The sequence below is a fragment of the Phyllostomus hastatus genome, unplaced genomic scaffold (genome assembly GCF_019186645.2).
Source record: "Phyllostomus hastatus isolate PE091 unplaced genomic scaffold, TTU_PhHast_1.1 phas_scaffold_78, whole genome shotgun sequence".
NCBI classification, from domain to species: Eukaryota; Metazoa; Chordata; class Mammalia; order Chiroptera; family Phyllostomidae; genus Phyllostomus; species Phyllostomus hastatus.
Window position 1 is genome coordinate 46,309,399 of NW_025334041.1, and position 24,559 is coordinate 46,333,957.

Sequence of the window (24,559 nt, forward strand, 5' to 3'; positions counted from 1 at the left end):
GAAAAATGCAGAACTTTTATTTATGTATTTATTTACTAATAAAAAATTGTGTTTATTTAGAAGCATTCAGGATGTCAACAAAACAGCTGCAACTTTTTTTTTTGCAGTTACAGACTGGTATTCAGTTAACAGAACAACAATTATTTTGTATAAGCTGCATTAGAGACAACTGAAGATGAAAAAACTACCATCCCCATATATAACTAATTTGTGCTGTGTACCAACAAGAACCTGCTTTAAACTTCCATGCCAATTTACAGCCCCCATACTGTACCAGGCAAGGTTAGTGGCTATTGAAAATACCATCAGGACACGATAATCTAAAGACACATTTAGTAGTGTGTTAACTATACAAAAAAAGACACTGTGCAGTTTAAAAACAAATCTTCCACAGTCTTACATTTCAATTTTCTTCTTTAAAAGGAGAGAGTTGTGTACAGGGGGATTAAATGCTTTGTAGACAAGAAAAATACTGTGCTAGAACCAACTTACCATCATCTTCTTGTTTTTCTTACTCATCTTCATCTTCCTCCTCTTCCTCTTTTTCTTGCTTTTTTTCAGCTTTGATGACTCCCTTTTTTGCAGTACCAGGCTTTCCTTTAGCTCAGTATGTGGCAATATCCTTTTCATATTTCTCCTTCAGCTTAGCAGCCTTCTTTTCATAAGGCTGCTTGTCATCTGCAGCAGTGTTATTCCACATCTCTCCCAGCTTCTTTGCAACATCACCAGTGGATAGGCTGGGGTGCTCTCCTTTGATTTTTGGGCAATACTCAGAACAAAACAAGAAAAAAGTTGAAGGAGGCCACTAGGGTACATTGGGATCCTTGAACTTCTTTTCTTGTTTCCCCTTTAGGAGGAATATAAGTTTTCATTTCTCTTTCATAACAGGCCTTGTACACCTTTGCCATATCTTCAAATTTTCCTTTCTCTTGAGCAGACATGGTCTTCCACTTCTCTGAGTACTTCTTAGGAAACTCTGAGGAGTTTACCAAAGCTCCTTGTGCTCCTCCCAGCAAATTTGCACAAAGAAAGCATATGATGACATTTTGCCTCTAGGCTTCTTAGGATCTCTTTGCCCATGTTTAATTACTTTTCCTCAGCCAACACAGTCACCCAATGCCTGTCTGGCTTGCACTTGCCCTGGTGCTATCTCTATGGAGCTCAATGTACTGTAGTCAAAAACAGAACTTTTAAAGCATGGTTATATTTGAGAAGGTCTGGATTCAGCATGTATTAATTGAGTGCTTGTTATATGTTACTTCCTATAATTCTCTTTAATCCTCATAGTGTTGAGATGTAGGACTCATTGTTCCTGTTTTATAAAATAGGAAATGGAAACTTAAACAGGTTAGCAAGTTTCCCTGAGTTAAATAAGTAAAGTGATGGCTAGAATCCTAAGAGTAGCTCATTTCTGCATGTGTCTGGCTGGGAGTGTTTCTTTTATTGTCCTTTAGATGAGGATTCATAGATTTTCAAAAATATGCTGTCAAGCCATAGTCACTTACAAACTTAAAGCTTTCTGTTTATTAATCAACCAGTCTCCACCTAGATCCTTGCCAATTGAGAGCTTCCTAGTGAACTGGGCCCCAAATGAATAGGGGTATAATTACATGGCAGATATATCCCTATTTGTCTGGAGAAGACCATGAGCCTAAAGATCATAGACTTGGACCAGCAAAACATTCTTGCAAGCAGAAGATAAAAGGAAGATTTTACCTATGGGATACAGGTCAAGTTGGACATGTTAAGAGAACATTTTCAGCATCATCACTAGCAGTGGTTATCTAAGAAAGGATCAAAGAGGTAACCAGTATGCATGGCCACTATATATAGACTGAGTATTTGTGTCTTGTGTCTCCTATCAAATTCACATGTTGAAGTCTAATTATGTATGAATGACCTATGGACATGGACAATAAGGTGGGGATGGACTGTGGGACAGGGGGATGAGGCTGGATGGAGGGCAAAGGAGGAAAAATTGGGACACCTGTAATAGAATAAATAAGAATTTAAAAAAAAGAAACCTAATCTCCAATGTGATGGTTAGAAGGTGAGGCCTTTGGGGAGTGATTAGGTCATGAGGGCTGAATGGAATAAGCGCTTTTACAAAAGAGTCCCAAGATTGTTCTCTCACCCCTTCCATCATGAGAACACATCTATGAACCAGCAATCAGAACCTTACCAGATACTGAATATGCTAGTGCTTTGATCTTGGACTTCCTGGCCTCCAAAACTGTGAGAAATACATTTCTGCCATTTATAAGTCACTCAGTTTATGGTATTCTGTTATAGCAGCCTGAACAGACTAAGACAATTGCCTACCTACCATGTACCAGGAAATTAACATATTTTCTGTGATTGATTCCTCAAAATCACCCTAAGATGTTGTTATAACTATCTCCATTTTAACTGATACATGAATTAAAGTCAAAAGGGGAATAACATGCTCATAGTTGGGTAATAGAATTCAAACCCAGGTTGTCTGACTCCAGAGCCCATGATCTTTCTACTGAACTAAGAGAAAAACATAGATAGGTGTTCAGGGAGAAAATGTAGATGTCATTGCTGCTGCACAGTGGTCACCTCATGTCCCTAGTGACTGATTGGCAAATGCAATAGAGAGAAGCTCTTCCTGTGATCAAACCAGTGGGATTCAAAAAGACAGATGGCACACATACTGCTTTCAGGGAATTTATAATTTAGGGGACATTCCAGGGTTCCTGCATAGTTTAATCTTTCTGGAAACTTGTGCTTGATAATTGATATTTCTTTGGTCACAAGTTAAAAAGACCTTGGTCTTAATATTGAGAACTAATTACCACAATAAGTTTAGTTAACTCAACCATCACATCATATAATTAACTCTGTGTGTGTGTGTGTGTGTGTGTGTGTGTGTGTGTGTGTGTTAAGAACATTTAAGATCAATTCTCTTAGCAAATTCCAAATATATAATAAGATATTGTTGCTGGAGGTTATGGCCTGCAACCCAGGAATGTACCCTGGCTGGGAATCGAACCTGGGACACTTTGGTTCCCAGCCCACGCTCAATCCACTGAGCTACGCCAGCCAGGGCTTATAATAAGATATTGTTAACTGTAGTCACCATACTATATGTTAGATACCAGAAATTATTCATCCTATAACTGGAAGTTTGTACCCTTTGACCAAGCTTTCTCCATTTCTCCCACCCCCCAGCCTCTGGCAACCACCATTCTACTCTTTGTTTCTGAGTTCACTTTTTGAAATTTCACATGTAAATGAGATTATGCAGTATTCATCTTTTTTTTTGCTCTGCCCCTTCCTTCCTTCCTCCCTCCCTCCCTCTCTCTTTCTCTTTTTCTTTCTCCCTTCCTTCCTTCCTTCCTTCCTTCCTTCCTTCCTCCCTCCCCCCTCCCTCCCTCCATCTCTCTCTCTCTCTCTTTCTTTCTTTCTTTCTTTTGTTTCCCATTATCATTTATCCCCCTTACCTCCTCTTCTACCTCCATCTAACCCCCTCCCCTCTGTCTGACTTATTTTACTTAGCACTATGCCCTCAAGTCCATTCATGTTGTCACAAAAGGCAGGGTTTCCTTCTTTTCTGCCCAAATAATATTCCATTGTATGTGTATACCACAACTTCTTTATCCATTAACACCTGATGGATCCTTAGGTTGTTTCCATGTCTTGGCTATTGTGAATAAATGCTGCAACAAACATGGGAGATGCAGATATCTCTGCAAAATGGTGATTTTTTTTATTTTTTGACAAAAAAAACAGACATGCAAGTGCTGGGTTATATAATACTTATATTTTTAATTTTTTGAGGAATCTACATATTCTATATTGGCTGTACCAGTTTACATTTCTACCAACAGTGTACCGGGGTTCCCTTTTCTCCATATCTTCACCATTGCTTGTTATATCTTGTCTTTTTTGCTAATAGCCATTCTATCTGGTGTGAGGTGATATCTCCTAATTTTTACAAAGAACATTTACAATTTCAAGGATTGAAGGAACTGCAAGGGACAGGCAAACCAGAGACAGACCAGAGAGTGGTCTAGGACTTCCACCATGGTGCTCTGTTTCCTTTCTTGCTGCTTTGGGCCAATTAACACAGGAGGTGTGTAAGTGATATGTGCAGCTGACATTGCTTGCACAGAAGGAGAATCTCCATTTTATATTAGAGAGTTCCATGGCTTATGTGACATTTTCTATTTTATGTCTCATAAGTTTATAGATTCCAGGTATATTTATTATAAGTAATCCCAGCTAGACCAAATATATCCTACTAAAAGCATTATATAGATGAGGACCATTCCACTTGTAAATGCCATTAATTATCTGTTAGAACTATGTTATTAGCATTTTTTACAAAGATATTTGAGTGGGTCACTTGCTTTCTTTTTTTCCAAAGTTCTTCATCCCCTCCCAGTTCACCTCATTATTCATACACAGTAAAGAAAGAGAATGTATTGCAAACCTGTTCTTGGCTTACTTTATTTTCTACGAACTTAGAGCAAGAAATGGTAGCCACTGGTCTCTTTTCAAAATCAATTACTGGCTCAAAAATATGTCAGGAAAAGGGAGGAAAAAGATAGGCCCTGGTTTATTGCCACCTGTAAATTCTTTCCCCATCAGACCAGACAGGTTAGTGGCCAGCATCAACCAAAAGAATGAGATTCCAGGTGGTACTGACCTGCTACTTTCCTCAGATGAATTAGATATAGTTAAACCAACATTGCAGAAAGGCTGTGATATAGGTATCACATCCCCATCTTGTTTGTCTTTGCCCATTATTCCAGTGGGACCCCACCCTTTGGTTCTGCTTCTCTGAAGTCTCGCCGTCTTCAAACATTACACTGGCTAAGACTCAGAAAGCACTTATTTGTCAGGTGATCTTCTAAAGTCTTTTTATATTAGTCTATTTAATCTTAACAAGAACCCTTATACCTACTTTTTGGGTGAAGAAACTGAGGCACAGAACAGCAAGATGACTTGCTAAAACTCACACAGTCTGTTAGAAGTAGAGTAGGAATTGAAACCCAGGTGGTTTGGTTGCAGAATCCATGCTCTTGACCACTGTGCTCCTGCCTTCTCTAAGAGAACTCATCTTGGTGTCCCTCACATCCAGTGAAACTTTCCTGCATAGTGTGATATAATAGAAATACCATCTAACATTGTTTTTTGTTTATGGTCATTGTTTATGGCTCCTCTCTGTTCCCATTACAGTCAAACGCCAGGCAAAGCTTTTGATATATGGGATCACCTGTTTTTTTGTTGTTGTTGTTGTTGTTTTGCTTTGCCAGGAACCCTGTTTTTATTTTCCATTTGACCCACTGGGCAGAATAATTTCTTTGGTATAGAAAAAGTGATTAAAATGTAAAATATGGCTCCGGCTGGCGTAGCTCAGTGGATTGAGCTCGGGCTGCGAACCAAAGTGTCACAGGTTCAATTCCCAGTCAGGTACATGCCTGGGTTGCAGGACATGATCCCCAGCAACCGCACATTGATGTTTCTCTCTCTCTCTATCTCCTTCCCTTCCCTCTCTAAAAATAAATAAATAAAATCTTTTAAAAAAAGCATAGCCATCTGATAAGGTTGAGGATATTTTTCAAAAAAAAGAGTAAAATATAATGTTCATTAGAAAAGGCATACTTTTAAAAAGTATAATATCAAGATGGAATATTTAAATGAGTGCCTTCATCTCTTCTAGATGTAGCACTATATTTCTTTATTAATTTGGTGAAAGAGAACTGTATCTTTCAGTTTATTTTCAGCTTATTTTTTTTATTTTCTTTTCAGCTTATTTTTTCTTTGAAACCTGTTTGTTGGCATTTAGTATGAATAGTAGATGGAGAACCAAAATTATACATAAAATGATTAACCGTCAGTCAAATCAGCTTTCATATTTTATCCATGTAAAAAATATACTCAATTAGAATTTCCCTTTTGCTTTTTAAAAAGCATACAGAGCTTCTGCAATAAGAAGAGGAAATTACAGCTGATGAGTTTTTTAGAATCTCTAGCAGAGGGATTTCTGCATGGATTTTTAAAAGGATCCTGCAGAAGGACAACATTGTTAGACATTTCACAGAGTTTCTTAGGAACCTCTATACTCAGAGCAGCACGTGATTGTGCCCAGATCCAAGGAAAGGGAACTCTGAAACAAAACACAGCTGTCCCGATATTTTTAAGAAAATTGTAAGGGAGACACTATGTGCAATCAATTAAATTGTTCTTTCCCCCCTTTCAGAAGACAGAAACAATTTGTAAATGCAGAGTTGCTGTTGAGAATGTAAATTGGCTAGAGTGACTGTTTATGCTGTTAGATTTATGCATAAACTGTAGATGGCACAAACAAGGTCTTATTGACCTTAACAGCTAAGCAGTGATCCAAAACAGGCTCATTGTATTCAATTTCATGCTGCCAACCAGCAGCCTTAACATTTCAGTTTTGAGGGTTGAATTCTCTTACTGATTTAAAAAGAACGTTGACAAATTCAGATAATGTTGCCATCTAAAAATTTTATCTACCATTCCAAATGAGTGTGTTTTCAATATTTAATAATGGCATTGCTTAAGATGTGTTTGTATTTAATGGTAGCTAACATTCATTCACAGGTCAGCTGAAGAAAACAAATTGCCCCATATAGTTATGCTACCAGTAAATGTTAACTCTGATTAGCAGATAATTGAGATCATGCTGCAAAACAATGGGTACAGAAATTTGTTTAAGAGCATAACTTTTTTTTGATCATCAACTGGTGTCAATTTGAGCAGAGCCAAGAAATTGGAACTAGAAACAGAAAAGTGGGGAGATAAGGTTTTTTTTATAAATCCTCATCTGAGGATATGTTAATTGATTTTAGAGAAAGAGGAAGCAGGTGAGGAATAAAAAGAGAGAGAGAGAAAGAGACAGAGGGAAAGAAATATGGATGAGAGAGAGAAACATCCATTGGTTGCCTCCTATATGTTCCCTGGCCTGGGATTATATACACAATGTAGATATGTGCCCTGATTAAGAATAGAACCTGCAACCCTTCGGTTATGAGACAATGCTTCAACCAATTGAATCACATTGGCCTGTGCATAAACATATTTTTAAATGTTATTTTTCACATAAATTATTTTAAATTAATAGTTTGTTTTGGGAACAGTTTTAGGTTTACAGAAGAATTGGGCAGAAAGTACAGTGAATTCCCGTATTACCCCCTCCACCTGCCCCACACACAGCCTCCTCTATTAACCTCTTGCACTTGTTACAATTGATGATCTAATACTGATGCATTGTTACTAACTAAAGTCCATGCTATACCTTTGCCCTTCAATAGATGAATAGCTAAATTGTGGTACCTCCAGACAATAGAATATTATTCAATGATAAAAAGAAATAAGCTCTCAAGTCAAGAAAAGACATGGAAGAAACTTAAATGCATATTTCTAAGTGAAAGAAGTTAACCCGAAAAGGCAACATGCTATATGATTCCAACTATATGACATGGAAAAGGCAAAACTATGGAGACAGTAAAAAGGATTAGTGGTTGCCAGGAATTAGGGAAAAGGGAGACTTGAACAGGTGAAGCACAGGATTTTTAAGGTGTATGATACAATAAAGGATGGATATATGTCATTATATATTTATCAAAACCCATAGATACATAAATATTTTATACTTTTAAATAGTTATATAGTATTATTGGTGAACAGCAACAGAAATATAGCCAATTTAAGCACAGAAAGAATTATCAAAGGACACTAGGTAGCTTTTAGAATTTATAGGAGGGCTATAGTTGGCTAGGCACCCCCAAACAAGGTCCTGGTCAGTCACAAGTATGAGTAGTAAGGACGTTCCACCACTGCCACCAAGCACTATTCATTTCAGCTTGCTCTGCAGACACATAGTCATGGGTCAGTAAATACCACGTGTTGTACCTCGCTCGGAATGTGATCTCATTTGGAAATAGTTGCAGATATAACTAGTTCAAATGAGGTCTTACTGGAGTGGGGTGTGTCCTTAATCCAATGGGACTAGTCTCCTTATCAGAGAAAAGAGACACACAAGGAGGAGATGGCCTTGTGATGACAAAGGCAGCAGAGAATCACAGCTACAACTGAAGGAATGCCAAAGATTGACAGCAAACATCAGAAGCTACGAAAGGCAAGGAATGATTTTTCCCTGCAGGTTTCAGAGGGAAGATGATCCTACTGACACTTTGATTTTGGACTTTTAGCCTCCAGAATCACAAGATAATAAATTTACCTTGTTTCTAACCACCCAGTTTATGGTACTTTGTTATAATAGCCCTAGCAATCTAACACATGATGCACCACCATCTTAACATATCATCTACTTGCTGCCCCCCTCCCCTCCATCTATGGATATCTCTAAAGGAAAACCTTCCCTGGCCCCTCTTTCTGGATCACCAGCTTCCCTTTGAATCATGGCAGGAGCATCTGAGCAATGATTCCTAGGGCACAAGCCCATGACCTAGTGTCAGGGAAGGCTGGGGAGATGAAGATCTGAAATTTTTTGCTTCTGCAGCCTCTCATTGAAACTCACAAGGTATGGGATTCCCCTGTACAGGAAGGGACTCAGAGGCCAGGCAACCAAAAAGAATGTCAAATGTCCAATGTAACTGACTATTATAATTATGCATTTTAAGGGGTGCATAGTATTCTGTTATTTTGACACATTACTAATTTTTTTCCTATTTTTATTGGACAGTTATTAAGATTTCCATATTGCCATTACTGTGTATGGTGACATAGGTGTGCCTCTAAGTTTTATTTCTGCTGAGCCATGTCTCAAGTGAACTATGACAGTCTTTATGACTTCAACTACATATTCACAGACTTTGTTTCAAAAGCATTTTCTCAATTTACAACTTCATAGATAGTATATACATGTAGCTATTTCATCATAACTCAGTATGAAGTGATTTATTAAAGTTTCTTTGTATTTATTTAATTGGTAAAATAGATATGAAATGGTACCTTAACATGTATTTGACTTGCATTAGTTGACCTTTAGAAAAAATAAATATTTTCCACATGTAGTTTGCACTTTGCATTTCTGCATAGCAAAAATGAATGTGTTAACTCCACACTTCACATGCAATTTCTGTTTAAATCCATTACTTTTTTCATTTTATTGATGAGAACACTATAACTCAGAGAGATTGTGTAATTTACCCAAGGTTACACAGCTACAAGCAGTAGAGTTCACAGCTTGAATCCTTGTTTGTCTAACTCTAGAGCCCAAGCTCTTTATCATGAGTGAGAAAATTGTCTCACACCTTAAAACTAGCAGATTCAATCTGGTTGCAATTTAGAATTCAAGTTGGATATTAATGAAAGATAAACCAGAAAAGGTATATTGATTAAAAACTACGGAGGGTGCTTAAATGTCAGGCGAATTGGTTTGAACTTCACTTAGTAGGAACGAGAGTCCCACTGGCATTCTGAGCTGCTGAGTGATAGGTTCAGTGTTGCTTTGGGAGAGCAGTCTTGTGGCATTGTATAGGATTTATTGGAAAGAGATAATGGAGCTTAGGAGTCAGTTAAAGAGATAAATTATCATTGGTAAGGTAACAAAGCTTGAAGTATAGTTGAGAGATTGATTTAGAACAACTGTGAATTTGAAAGACATTACTAAAATGAGTGAAGAGAATTTAGTAGTCCATGAAATGTGGGGGAAAGAAATAAGTCAAAGATAGATCATGTTTTAGATCTGGGTGACTGGGGGATTTGATTACACTAAAAACATATATATAGACATTAGCCAGAGAGTGGATTTTAGGGGGGAGATCATAAACTTGACTTCATCAAAAATGTTCAAGAATTCAGAACTAGAACTTGGCTGAAGAAGAAAGCTAAAACTATAAATTTGGGAGATATTAGGTGAGGGCAGTGACCACATGCATTGACTGAAGGAAAGGCACTAAAGGAAGAGATGGAGACTGGAAGCTCGGGAATATCACACTGAAAGGGAGGGAGGAGGAAAAAGGGGAGAGAGGGACACAAAGAAGTGAGAAGTAATAGTCTTACCTGTGTTATGATGGGGCGCAGATATGATTGGACTGGACATGGGCACCCAGAAATACCCTGGTCATGCCCTTGACAAGTTTATGCTCATCCTCAGAATCCAAGTGATAAACAAAGTTCAGAGAAGGCAAAGCAAGGCAGAACATACTTACTAGAGGAGAGTTTGGGCTCCAACCTCAGGAAGAATTTCAGGGGTCCATACTCAGCCATGTGGAAGACGCCATCTGCCTAAGCTAGATAAATCTTAGGAGCCCAGAAGCAACAAAATGGAAATCACTTTTCTGGGCCATATTCCAGAAGTTATAGCCAGGCCATCTTACTGCTTTTGCTATGTAGAAGGGAGAGAGAACCCAAGAGCCATGCTAGTAGTGGAACCCAACCTACCAGCATAGTGGTCAATAAAGTGTCTCTGGCAGCCTTCCCTCCCTAGTAGATGGAGTGGAGGAACAGGGACATACAATAGCTATGACTATCCTTTGCCTTGTATTTCATGAAAGACAAGACAAGTAAACAGGTAGACAACAAAGAGGCTTGCCAAAGAAGGAAAGGAGGTGAGAGATCGAGAGGTGGCAGTACGTGTTAAAGTTCCATATAAGGATGAAGAAGGTTAAAAATTAAAGAAAGACTCCATTGAAATTTTAAATAGTTACTGGTAGCCTTCTAAAGGGTGAATTTAGTAGAAGATTTAAACAAAATTGACAGGATTGAAGAATCAGCAGGTGGAAGCATGGGCAAGAATTCATGTTGACTATACATTGGGGTAATTTGAGTTGAAAGGAATGAGAGATGGGCCAACAACTCAAGGGCATAGGCAGACTGAGGCACTTGTGGTTGTTACTGTATATTGTTTGAAATATAAAGGAGATTGGCAAAAAGAGGAAATATTAAACATAGTAAGTTTTGCAAAAGAGAAATACGCAATTAATGAAATAAGATCCTGGAGGATGTGAGAAAGGATAGAATTAGAAAAGGACTTTTCACGGAAAGTTTTCATAAAAGGAAAGTGCTCTGAGTTTTAAATATAAGTGTAGTCTGAAAGGACTGGCGAGCAAGGGTAGCTTTGCTCCTATAGAGTTAAGGAAGAAAGATAAGATGTAGATAAAATGGGTGAGGGTAGAGAAGAGAAAGGGTGGAAGTGAGTCCTCACCAAATAAAAAGCATCATGATGAGAAAACTCAATCTGCTGCAGATGGCCACCAATTAACAGCTGATTTTTATGGAGTGACATAAAGTTAGAGGTTAGAAAGAAAAGACCATGAAGAGGCTATGGAGGTGATATGTTTTCTGTGGTGGCTTAAACTAGAGGACAGGAATTCTTCACTGAGTCTTGGAGAGGCTCAACCAGGGAAGCTATAGAGAAGATAATGGCTGTCAGCAGTGGACATGACTTAAAGCCCTGGAAGAGAAAAATAAAGGGGGAAGAATAAGGTAAGTTGCTAAGACATAGATAAGGAGGAAATGGATTTGGAAATTGTTCAGAGATGGAAAGCAAAGATTGGCATCTTCCTCCTAATGATGGTCCCCCTAATTCCCTCCTCCTTCCAAATAAATTAGGTTGGGTTATATGGATTACAGAGATTCACTTTTTTCAACTAACTTTTATTGCAGAATGGTTAAACAGGTCTAGAGTTAAACTACCTGAGCTTGAACCCCAACTCCATTGTGTACTATCTATATGACTTGGGCAAGTTACCTTATCTCTCTAAGCTTCACTCAGTTTCCTCACCTATGCAAATGTGATAATAATATAATACCTCATAGTGAAGATTATACATACATATAAGGTATAACACCAATAAAAGTTTACAGAACTGGCAGCCAGTCTACATTCAGTAGTATTTTCTGTTACCATGATGATGGTGATAATGGCAATGTAGAATACCTTGGGAATTTGGAGATGAATAAGATACAGTACCTGTCCTCAAGGACTCAGAGACTATTGGGAAATATGTTAATACCTTCCAGGAAATCAATGATTATAGTAAAATTAATTGATTCATTGAACAAGTACTTACTGAGCCCCTTACCCTGCTCCAGGTGCTGAGGATACGTTGGTAAATGAAACATACCAAGATTTCCTGTGCTCATGATACTTGCATTCCAGTGAAGTGAGAGAGAAAAAAAAACAAATGACAGAGTAAATAAGTATAGTGAGTAAGGAAGTAGTATGTTATGAGAGGAAAGGACAATAAGCTAATGGTAATAGAGATCAGAGTAGGGAGAACTAATGGTATGCCAGTAAAAACATAGTGATTAAGTTAGGTCTTATTGAGCAAGATGCTTGGGGGTTGTAATGGACATTTTAAAATGAAGTCCTCAAATGGGCTGCTGCTTATGGAAGTACAGAGGTGGGCCATCAAACTTGACCTGGCCATGGGAGAGAGGAAAGGCTTCTTAGTCTAGGGGATGTTTGAACTAGAAAAGGGCCAGAAGCAATCAGAAAGGCTGGCAGACCTGTAGAAAATAGTATAGAAGTTTCTCAAAATTCCACTTCTGAGTATATGCCAAAGGAAGTAAAATCACTGGCTCAAAGCAATATCTGCACCCCCATATTCATTGAGGCATTATTTACAATAGCCAAAACATGGAAACAACTTAAGTGTCTACTGATGGATGAATGGCTAGAGAGAATGATATTTAGCTTTAATACATATTCTTTTGCATATATATTAAAGATAAGATGTAGGCCAGATTTCGGTGGGGGTAGAGAAAAGGTAGAAGTGAATTCATATGTATGCAATGGAATAATATTCATCCATAAAAAGAAGAAAATCCTGTATCATTTGCAACATCATGGATAAACCTTGAGGGCATTATGCCAAGTGATATAAGTCAGACAGAGAGAGAAAAATACCGTTATGATCTTACTTATATGTAGAATCTGAAAAAAACAAACTCATAGAAACAGAGAACAAACTGGTGCTGCTAGACAGAACTGGAGGTGGGTGGTAGATTGGGAGAGGCTGGTCAAGGGACACAAATTCCCAGTTATAAGATAAATGATTTCTGGGAACTATAGTTAACAATACTGTATTGCATGTTTGAAAGTTGCTAAGGGAGTAGATCTCAAAAGTTCTGACCACACACTGAAATTGAACTCTGTGAAGTGATGGATATGTTAACTAACCTTAATGTGACATTTTGAAGTATATGCATATAATTACTACATTGCTTATCTTAAACTTTCACAATGTTATATATCAATAATATCTCAATAAAGCTGGATGAGAGAGAAAGGAAAAAAGCCTGCAGAGAAGTAGCCTGTGGAAAGGGAATGGCCTGGGCAGGGCTTTAGCTTTGTTTTTAAAAGAGGCAATATGATGCACCCTAATGTCCTCTCCAAAAACAGATCATAGTAAAAAAAAAATCACTCAACTAGTGCTTTAGACAAGAAATTATCTTATAAATACTTTTATTCCTTAAAAAGGGAGGGCAGACTGTGGTTTATAGTGTTTTTCATATTAAGTTTCTTAAAACTGTAACTACTTTACCAAATATGTGATTTATTGCTATTATTCCAGTGAAATTGGTTTTCTGATTTAGCAGTCTCTTGATAGGCACTTGCTGTGCAGGAGCCACCAGAGCCCCGCTTGGCTCAAGGTACTTTTGCTGGGGAATGAGAGAACTGTCTTTTGTATTTCACAGAAGTGCTGCTGAATGATGGTGCAGAGAGAAGAAAGGCCTTACACTGAGGCACAGAGGAGCTCTTATAGTATGCACACAGAAAGAAACAGCCTTTCAATTCCTTTCAAAATGCTCATAGCTTTCCATTACAGAAGAGGCTATGTAAGACCAAAGAAAGATAGAAAATAAAAGTATAAACTAACTGAATAAATATATTGTAGCCCCCACCCTTCCCTAAAGATGAATTCAAATATTGCTTAATCTAAAAGGTCAGCCAGCCAGGTCTGGAGACATTTTTGGTTGTCATAGCTAGTTGGAGGAGAAGCTACTGACAACTGGTGGGTAGAAGCTACCCAAGTGAGTACAGGTTAGGGATATTACTGGGCAGCCTGCAATGCACAGGACAGCCTGTACCACAAAAAATTATCCAGCCCAAAATGTGAGTATTGCTGAGCTTGAGCCCTGTGATAGAGCATAGAATTTAATCTGGGAAAGTGGGAACAAAGTCATGAAGTAGACGAGGGGTGGTGAGAAGTAGCACAATCAATAGATCGTAGGGTTCAATAAGAGGAAAAACATGTTTGGGTCAGATAGTGGAGGGGATGGGATAGAAAGCAGATGTGGGATTGGGATGTTCAGAACTGGGATTTTGGAAAGTAGTATCCAGTTATTGATGTAGTAGTTACACCTTATTCATCCACAGGAATATGTTCCAAGACCCCCAGTGGATGCTTGAAACCATGGATAGTACTGAGCGCTATATGTGCATATGGTTTTTCCTATACATACATACCTATGATAAAGTTTAATTTATAGATTAGGCACAGTAAGAGATTAACAATAACTGATAAATAAAAATTATATCAAAAAACTAATAAAAGTTATGTGCATGGCTTTTTAAGTAAAACAAGGGTTTCTGGAACATAAGAACTGCGATACATTCACAGTCAACCTAATAACTGAGCCAGCTCCTAAGCGACTAACCAGTGGGAAGCATTGACAGTGTGGAGACAGTGGACAAAGGGATGATTCACGCCCCGGCAGGAAGGAGCAGGGCAGTGTGAGACTTCATCATGTTACTGAGAACAGTGTACAATTTAAAAGTTATGAATTATTTATTTCTGGAAAATGCCATTTAATAGTTTTAGAATGGCTAGCCACTGATAACTGAAACCATGGAAAGCAAAACTGAGGATAAGGGGGAACTACCACATTGACAAAGGACATTTGTATGCCACATACACACAGACATGAACTTAAGTATTTATTCTAAGTTCCAGCCGAGATGGAGGCATAGGTAAAAACCATTTGCTTCCTCACAGACCAAAAGGAGGATAATAACCAATCTAAAATAAACAAACAACCAGATGTGGCAGAAAATCAAATTGCATGGAACTCCAACAAACAAGGAATTAAAGAAAAAGTCAACCAGAACAACCAGACTGATAAGAAACTGAGGTGAAGTGGGGCCAACTGAGAAAATCCCTGTGGAGGCGCCAGACCTTGCAGGTGGGGCTGGCTGAAGACAAAACTGAGACTCAGAGCTGACTGTGGACTACGGCAGTTCTGCATCAGATAGATGCAGAACTTAAAGCCCTGGTAATCAAAATGCTCACATAACTGATTGAGCTTGGTTGAAAAATGAAATAAAACAAATGAAAGATACCCAAAGTGAAATAAAGCAAAATATTCAGGGAACCAACAGTGACAGGAAGGAAACCAGGACTCAAAGCAACAATTTGGAACAAAAGGGAAAAATAAACATCTAACCAAAACAGAATGAAGAAACAAGAATTCAAAAAAAGTGAAGAGAGATTTACGAACCTCTGGGACAGCCTGAAACATTCCAATACATGAATTATAGGGGTGCGAGAAAGAGAAGAGCAACAGCAAGAAATTGAAAACTTATTTGAGCAAATAATGAAGGAAAACTTCCCCAATCTGACAAAGGAAATAGACTTCTAGGAAGTCCAAGGAGCCCAGAGAGTCCCAAAGACGTTGGACCCAAAGAGGAACACACCAAGGCACATCATCATTAAGTTACCCAAGATTAAAGACAAAGAGCAAATGCTAAGAGCAGCAAGAGAGAAGGAGACAGTTACCTACAAAGGAGTTCCCATAAGTCTATCAGCTGATTTCTCAAAAGAAACCTTACAGGCAAGTAGGGGCTGGAAAGAAGTATTTGAAGTCATGAAAGGTAAGGGACTACTACAACCAAGATTATTCTATCCAGCAAAGCTTTCATTGAGAATGGAAGGGCAGATAAAGTGCTTCCCAGATAAGGTCAAGTTAAAGGAGTTCATCATCACCAAGCCCTTACTATATGAAACATTAAAGGGACTTATCTAAGAAAAAAAGAAGATAAAAAATACGAACAGTTAAATGACAACATACTCACAACTATGAACAAATGAATCTAAAAGAAATGAAAACAAAACCTAAGCAAACAGCCAAAACAGGCACAGAGTCAGAGAAATGGACATCACACAGAGGGAGTTCAGTGGGGAGGGGAAAGGGAGGAATTGGGGGAGAAGGTACAGGGAAGAAGAAGCATAATTAGTAGGCATAAAATAGATGGGGAGAGATAAAAATGGTATAGGAAACAGAGGACTTAAAGAACTTATATGTACCATTCATGGATATGAACTAAGGGGGAAGGGAATGCTGGAGGGTTGGAGGGGGCAGGGCAGAGGGGGAATAAAAGGGGGAAAAGGGGGAAAACTGTAGTAGCATATTCAATAAAAATACTTTAAAAAGTATTTACTACTAACATGTAGTAGCTTTGCGATCTTTACTTTTTCTGAGCAAGTTCTTAATATAGTAGGGCCTGGCAATTACTAGGTGCTCAGTAAGTGTTAGAACTTCTCACTATTATGGTGATGGTTAGACAACTGTGTTTATTTGCTATTGTCACCTAAGAGGAAAGGAGGGACAAGAAGTGAAAGAAAAAGGAAAAAACAGTTCAGCTGAAATACTTTTCTTGAAGATCCAGTTTTCTCTTAGTTCTAACATCGCATTTGTTAGTGATTAATTATATTGCTAATTTTTATTTTTAGTAATGAAATTATATTTATATTTTTATAGATAGGAGTACCCGAGGGATTCTCTTAACTCTGGGAGATGATTTGGTGAAATAATTTCCTAGAAAGTTTTTCTGAAGCTTTTTGGTAGAAGACTTAATGAAGTTACTTATTTCATCCTCCTATTTTTAACCTTTTGCTTATAAAATAGACAGGTTCTTATCCTTTCCTAGCTCTCCCTTGTACTGAATACTCTTAAAATAAACTGTTATACATAGCAGATAAATTTTAGGGAAGTCATTAGAACCATTGTTTCATCAACACTACCTATTACTTCTGTTCACAATGGCAAAATTGTAGCTTAACATCCATAGAGCAGTGTAAAACGTTATCATTTCCCTGATAATGCAGTGTGGCATTAGGGTAGCTTCTGGTTTACTGACATGGTGTTTTCCACAGTGTCCTTTTAAACATTTTCTTTTAGTGAATGGTGGGATTTTAATTTTAATATTTATCACTAGTTAAGGGTTGAAATATCTTTATTTATATGTGGAATTTGTATTCCAGTGTTCTATACTATCTTCTAAAACATAATGAAGCCCTTAAAAAATGAAGTCAATGCCTATGAAAATGAGTAAATTAAGAGCAGATCAGAAGATTTAAAAATGTGTGTGCCAGTTATAACTGTTCTGACAGTTCTCTCCCTTATATACATTTTATTAAGGATTTTCTTGCCCTGACTGGAGTGGCTTAGTTGGTTTTAGTGTCATCCTGTAGACCAAAGTGTTGTGGATTCAATTCCTGGTCAGTGCACATGCCTAGGTTGCAGGTTCAATCCCCAGTTGGGGCTCATTCAAGAAGGTGGCCAGTCAACATTTCCCTCTCACATCAGTGTTTCTCTCTCCCTCTCCTTCTCTCTCCACCTGTCTCCCTTTCCCTCTCCCTCCATCTCTCTCTCTCCCTCCCCTCCTTCTATCTCCCCCCACCCCACACTTTCTGCTTTCTCTGAAAGCAATGAAAAAAAAATAGAATTTTCTTTTATTAAGGCACACTTTATTCTTTGGATGAACCTCCCATTTTCACTTACATTATTGGGTCACAAAAGTACTTTTAGATGGATATCTTAGCATTGAACTTCCATACTGCTTCATAATAACCTGCTATGGTCTTTCTGTTTTGCTAGGTGTGTTTCTTTGAGAGAAGAGGAATTGTATATTATTCATCACTCCAGCCCTAGCTACCCCGAGCTCAATGTGTGACACATAATAGACATTCAAAAGTCTTCACTGGATAAAATTGGATTAGTGAATAATTAGTAAACATTTATAGAGTACCTAATGAATTTTGCATTTGGTGCAAAGTTGTAGGCATTCAAAGACATTGTATCTCAAGGTGTTTAGAGTCTAGTCAAGTGCAGCACAGACTTGTTCAAACAACACCCAGTGATGTTTATGGAGGGATGGAAGGCAAGATGGAAGAAGGGAAGAAAGGAGGGGGGCGTAAATGCATGCAATGTTCTTTAATATCTCCAAGGAAACCAATACAATTCTCAAATGAAACCTCTGAGAACTTGAAAAGCTGGCTTTATAAATGAATGAAATATTATTATTCCAAAATCTATTTCAGCATACACTAAATGATCTAAGTAAAAGGGTCTGCAAAGAAATTAACTGGCAAAGCCATCACAGAGCTTTCCTTCTGCTCCCTAAGGAAGCAAATCATTCTTTTAATCTGTTGACTACTTATATAAAAATGATGCTGCTAGTGTCAGATCATTCTTTAAAGCACACCCAGCAGAATCTTTGCTTGAAAATATTTTGTCAACATGTAGTTTAAATTTGAAAGAAGCAAACCACAAATCTAAAGAAACATTATGTGATCAGGCTTTGTACTGACGCAGCCTGGCTTGTTCTCTGGCTGATTTGATCCACTTAGTGCTTTTCTTTGTTGGATATTAAAATCTCTTTGCTGTCTTCATCTGAAATTATAAGCAGATCAATGGCTTACATGGAATCTGAAGTTCTAAACCTTATTTTAAATTCAAATTGTCTCGTTCTTCAGGTACTTGACATTTTTATACTCAGGGTCATGAACAAAGTAGCTTAGATTGTTCCGTTCAAGTAATTGCAACTTGAAACACCTCATGTATCAGTTTTTCCTGTGATGAGCATCAGGAATGAGAACTTTCACCAGCAGTCCATATTGCTTCGTGAAAATATGAAAGCTGAGATTCTATTAATATGCCAGGATAAAACTTGTCTAATTAAAATGGTTGGAAAGTGCTATCCCAATGAAGTAGGAAATACCTCAGTGTCACAATGCATTGAGTAGGAAATGGTAGCATTCCACCTTTCTCACTTAGTTGTTAAATGATCACTTAGCCACTTAGAACTGCAGTCATATTACACCACTTTTACCTAATAGCATCCTAAACGATGATGATTTTGTAGATGTCTGTCCACAATTATCTTAAAATCTGTATACATAACCTGATAGTGTGGTCCCATACTGCCACATTTTCCTCATTTAGGAGAAACTATAAAGCAATTTATGTATGAAAACATGATCATAAAATAATCATTAATTAACTGGTTTCACCATATCCAAGAACGTGTTCTATCATCTGGTAATTAATATCCTGTTTTTCAGAGATAAGAACAATTTAATCTTCCTGATGACTTAGAAGGTAACAAAAATTGGCACTTGCCTTTCAGGTTTGATAGTTTAGTACATTCACTATCCAGTATCCACCTATGCATAGTTGACATAGTTACAATTGCTGACCTGATTATATTGTCTGATTAATATTGAATCTGGAATTTATATTCAATCAAATCTTCACAGAGCTTCATAAAGTACTAAAATATCTACCCGAAGCCCAAGTCATGGCTTCTGGCTTGTCAGTTATGACCTGCCTTTGTGGAACTATTAAAATTAACTATTAAAGCCCTGACCGGTATGGCTTAGTTGGTTGGGTGTTTTCCTACAAACTGAAAGGTTGCCAGTTTGATTCCCAGTCAGAGTATGTGCCTGGGTTGTGGGTTTGGTCTGTAGTAGGGGCACGTGAGAGAGACAACTGATTGATGTTTCTCTCATAAATTGATGTCTTTCTCCCTCCCTTTCCCTCTCTTTAAAAATAAATTAAATCTTTTTTAAAAATTAAACATTTAGGATTTATAAAATAATGTTGCAACTCTAGAAATTTTTATTTTGTAATTATGTTTATATTTCTGTTTTTTCATTGTTTAGAAATGAATGGCAATATGTCTTTCCATTCAAATGCCTAGTTTTTTAATATGGTATCAATATGGATTTCTCTGTCAGACTAATAGATTATCTTAGTAAATACCTCAATTGATAGAAATATGTCTTTGGAAATTTTCCCTCTGTATACATGTGAGCCTCTGGGAATACTGGCATCAGGGTTAGGTTCAGAATTTGACCAAAAATAAATAAAAAATAACCATCTTAACTTCCAAATGCCTGCACAAAAAGAAAAATCTTCTGAGAAACAGAGAAACATAATAAAATCAGTAACTATCAGTGATGTTATCTGTTGTTCTTCTTGGTCATAAGTATTTCTCATTTTATTCAGAGATATATGCTTTTGTTGATGAAATTGCTAGTGGACAAGAACTTAAAAATTAACCCCCCAAAACATAATCTGCCCTATTTAAAAATAGCAACCTAGATAATTTTTATAAGGAGTACATATTAAAATATTTCATGTTCCATCTTACACAAGAGTGAGACAAGATTTCACCTTTTCCTATAGAAATAGTTGTCAGCCCTTATTAATGTCCTCCCAGAGTCTTCTTTCCTCAGCTTTCTGAAGCAAACAAGAAGTTCCCTCTAAAACAGCTAAGTTTTCTCTGAAATTTTCTCTTCATATTCCTACAAGGCCCTCTGAAGTCTATTTGCTCTCCCAGCTAGGAGTTTACCATCTATGATGCTACTTAAACAACAATAACAAAAAAACACCAAAAAAAACCATTAACAAACAAAATAGCAAAGAAAATACCAGAGCAGAACAATAACCATTTAAAGATCCAGGGAAAAGTCCAAAGATGCACAGTTAGGGAACTATCTCTCATAATCTAATTTTTTTCTTACAAAAAAGGTTGGAAGGAATCTCAGCACTGATGCTTGGACTATTAGCACTACAACTTAGGCAAGTTACTTTGATTTTACTTTTCCTTCTCTATAAAAGTAGGGTATAATACCAAACAGGGTTGTTTTATGTAATGACATTTGGCCAATGATGTACAATGGTGGTCCTATAAGACTATAATGGAACTGAAAAATACCTATCAGCTCCATTGTAACTATTGTAATGTCATAGTGCCAAGGCTGCAAACACCAATAAGATTGTGGTTAAGATGGCAAACAACTTTAACTTGGGTGTGAAACAGGATAACATTCAGGAGTTTCTACAGGTGGAAACTGAGGAATCAACTAATGAGAGGTTGTTGGAACTGGAATAAGAACTAAAGAAGAAGCAAGAGAAAAGGAAACTGCAGGAGAAGAAAAAGAAGAAGCTGAAGCCTTTATAAACCTCAGCAAACTAACTAAAGGAGAGAGGGGAAGGAATTTCAGGGGGAAAGGGGAGGGGTTTACAGGAACAAGTATAAAGGACACATGGACAAAAACTAGGGCGGGTGGAAATGGGAAGGAGGTGGGGAGGGTTGGGGGGATGGGCTGGGATGGGAGTAAAAGACAGAAAACTGTACTTGAACAACAATTAAAATAAAATAAAACAAAAAGAACATGTAGGAATGACCCACAGACATGGACAACAGTGTAGGAATTAACTATGGGAATGGGGCATGGGATGGGCAGAGGAAGGAAAAGAGGGAAAATTGGGACCACTGTAATAGAATAGTAATTTTTTAAAAAACTTTAAAAATATTTATAATTTATGTATTAAGTACTTGAAGATAAATTACTCCTTATAAAATAAAAAAAATTGAAAATGTGGACCTCAACACCAAATAATTTTCATTAACAGAGAGGACTGTCCATGATGCATTATCTGCTTACAAACAAATTTATGATGAAGAAAAGGAAACAAAGCAAGCAAACTACCCTGATGTATTTCTGAAAAGAGTGACACCTCCTCAAGAAGAGCTTAAGGTGGATGGATCCTTCAGGATGTAATTTCAGAAATAGGAGTTTTTATCCTAGATGACAGGTCCATGCATATTATGTGCCCCTGAAGACCTGGAAGTGGGACAAGAATGGAGGTAGAAGACAGTGATAATGATGATCCTGGCCTTGTGTAGGGCTAGGCTGATATGTGTGTTTGTGTTTTAGCTTTTAACAAAAATGTTGTAATGTTTAACAGTTAAAACAAATTAATTTTAAAAATATAAAAAAGCTCCCACCCACAATGCTACCCCACTTTGGTTTTGTCCATGGGTCCTTTATACATGTTCTTTGATGACCCTAGGATTGAGAGTGGGAGGTGGGGGTAGGTGGGGTAAGGGAAAATAGTGGTGGGAAAATGGAGACAACTGTATTTGAACATTAATAAAAATGATAAAGAATAGAAAAAGCTTATAAAATAAGGATATAAAGAAGTGAAATATTTTGTACAGGTGTACTATGTGTTTGTGTTTTAAGCTAACTGTTCTTAGGAAAGAGTCGAAAAGTTAAAAAATTAAAAATTTATAAAGTAACAATTTTATAGTAAACTAAGGTTCTTTTGCTACTGAGGAAAGAAAAATATTTTAAAATAAATTTAGTGTAGCTTAAGTGTACAGTGTTTATAAAGTCTACAGTAGTGGACAGTAATGGCCTAAGGCTTCACATTTACTTACTCACCACACACTTACTGATTCACCAGAGGTAGTTCTGCAAGCTCCACTCATGGTAAGTGTCCTATACACGTGTGCCATTTTTTATTTTTATATTGTATTTTTACTGTACATATTCTATGTTTATAAACATGAATACTTACCATTGTTTTATAATTGCCTATATATAGTATTCAGTGCAGTAATATGCTGTATAGATTTGTAGCCTAAGAACAATAGTCTATACCATATAGCCATAGCAGGCTGTGCCATCCAGGTTTGTGTAAGCATACTCTATGATGTTCACAGAACAACAAAATCACCTAATAGTATATTTCTCAGAAGGTGTCATTAAGTGACCCATGTCTATATATGAATATATGGCATGACTGAGCAAATCAACAAAGAATACTACAGAAAGACTTTTGACATCTAATCCAGGAAAGAAAGAACAAGAACAACTGGGGTGGGCACATGGTTTATGAAAAGCAATGTGCCTGTTGATATTTAAACCATTCTTTAAGACAAGTCTTGTGTTCTACCGGAGATAAGGGAGGACAGAATCAAGGAGAACTGGCTAAGCGACTCCTCGTAGTATGGCTCTTGCCATGACTTCTGGCAGGGCTTCAATATCAACTGAATATGCTGGTGACAGTCATTTAGGAGACATGCAAGAATAAAAGAGACAATGGAAACAAGATGGAAAAAAAACTAAATTTAAGACATTTTTAAAAATCTGTGTTTTAGAAAGCATCCTTTTAGTCTTTGTTCTGTCTGCCTTTAAGTTGGAGTAACTGATCTCTCATCCACGACACATCTGTCCTCTGTGGAAGGTAATGAGGACATTAGAATAAAAAATAATGGACCAAGACAAAGACAGTCAGCTCACCTAGATCCTGTTGCAACATCCTATGTGAATGCAAGTTGATGTTCTAAATAAAATTCATACTTATGTAAGTTTATTTTAAGCACCCTTCTCCACCCCATCTTTGCAAGTGTATAAGGTATGCATTTTTGTACATACAATGACTATTTTTCCCACCTTTGTTGTGGAAAATCCACCCACACGCGGGGAGATAGTGAAGCACAAACTTTATTACCCGGGAGCCCAGAGAGGGTGGTTAACATCCAAAACCTCTGAGCACCGATCCTCACTCTCCTGGGGTTTAAATAGTCCCGGGCTTCCTACCTACGTGGCGAAGCAAGGTTACAGAAGCCGAATGCGGAAGTTAGGTCCAGCTACCTTATATGGGAGACAAAGAGAAAACTCAGGAGGAATTTGCAGAAGCTCCAGAGCACAGGAGCTTATCATCGGAGTCTGTGTATGACCTTGAGTAACTGGCTGTTGCTGTGGTTACCACTTGTCAGCTTCTACAGTCCTGTGTGAAATTTTGCAAGTGTTACAGTTACAGAGCATAAGAAACTTTTGGAGTTTTCTTTTCCTGCCACACCTTCACTTCCCTTTTTTCTTAATTTGTTCATTTGTATTGTATGTATTTCAAAACTACCTCAAATTTACTGTGTAATGATAAAATAAATAAAAACACACAATTCCTTTTCATCTGAGAAGCCCTTTCACAACCCCAATAACATGTGTGTGATTTTCTCTTCTTTCCTTTAGATTTTTAAAGAGTTTGCTATACTGGCCATCTCTGTTTCTTTATCTCTCACTCATAAATCTACTACTTCTGGTTTTAGTCCTTATTTCTTAAACTGATTATTCTAACAATCAAGAACAACCTCCTTCAGTAGACACTTCTCAGACTTTCTCTTGGCCTTTCTGCTATAATTATACCATTCTTATTTTATTAATTGTTATTGAATTCCTAATTTAGCATCATCTACATGTTTCCCCAATGAGACTTTCTCATCCTGGTGTTTAGAACTAAATTGTTTTGAGACATATTTTTCCTGTTTCTCTGGTCCCTCTTTTTGTAGAGGAAGCATATTTTCTAATTTACTTGATCATTCATATTTCCTGTATCTTGTGCAGGATCCTCCTGGATTTATGCTTGTCCCTTTTAAGCACTTCCTCTAATAATGTTTCCAAAGTAGGCCATGTGGAAAAGTTTCTGAGACCTTATGAGCCTAAGAGAG

At 37.3% G+C, this 24,559-nt stretch overlaps 1 protein-coding gene and 1 pseudogene across 2 annotated transcripts in view; one reads left to right on the plus strand and one right to left on the minus strand.

The window, feature by feature from the left end:
* Nucleotides 1–1,072, minus strand: part of LOC123812069 — a 77,258-nt pseudogene extending 76,186 nt beyond the window's left edge.
* The window catches only part of LHFPL3 (LHFPL tetraspan subfamily member 3), a 621,367-nt gene that overhangs the window by 76,755 nt on the left and 520,053 nt on the right, over nucleotides 1–24,559 (plus strand). The gene's annotated exons all lie outside the window — the stretch shown is intronic.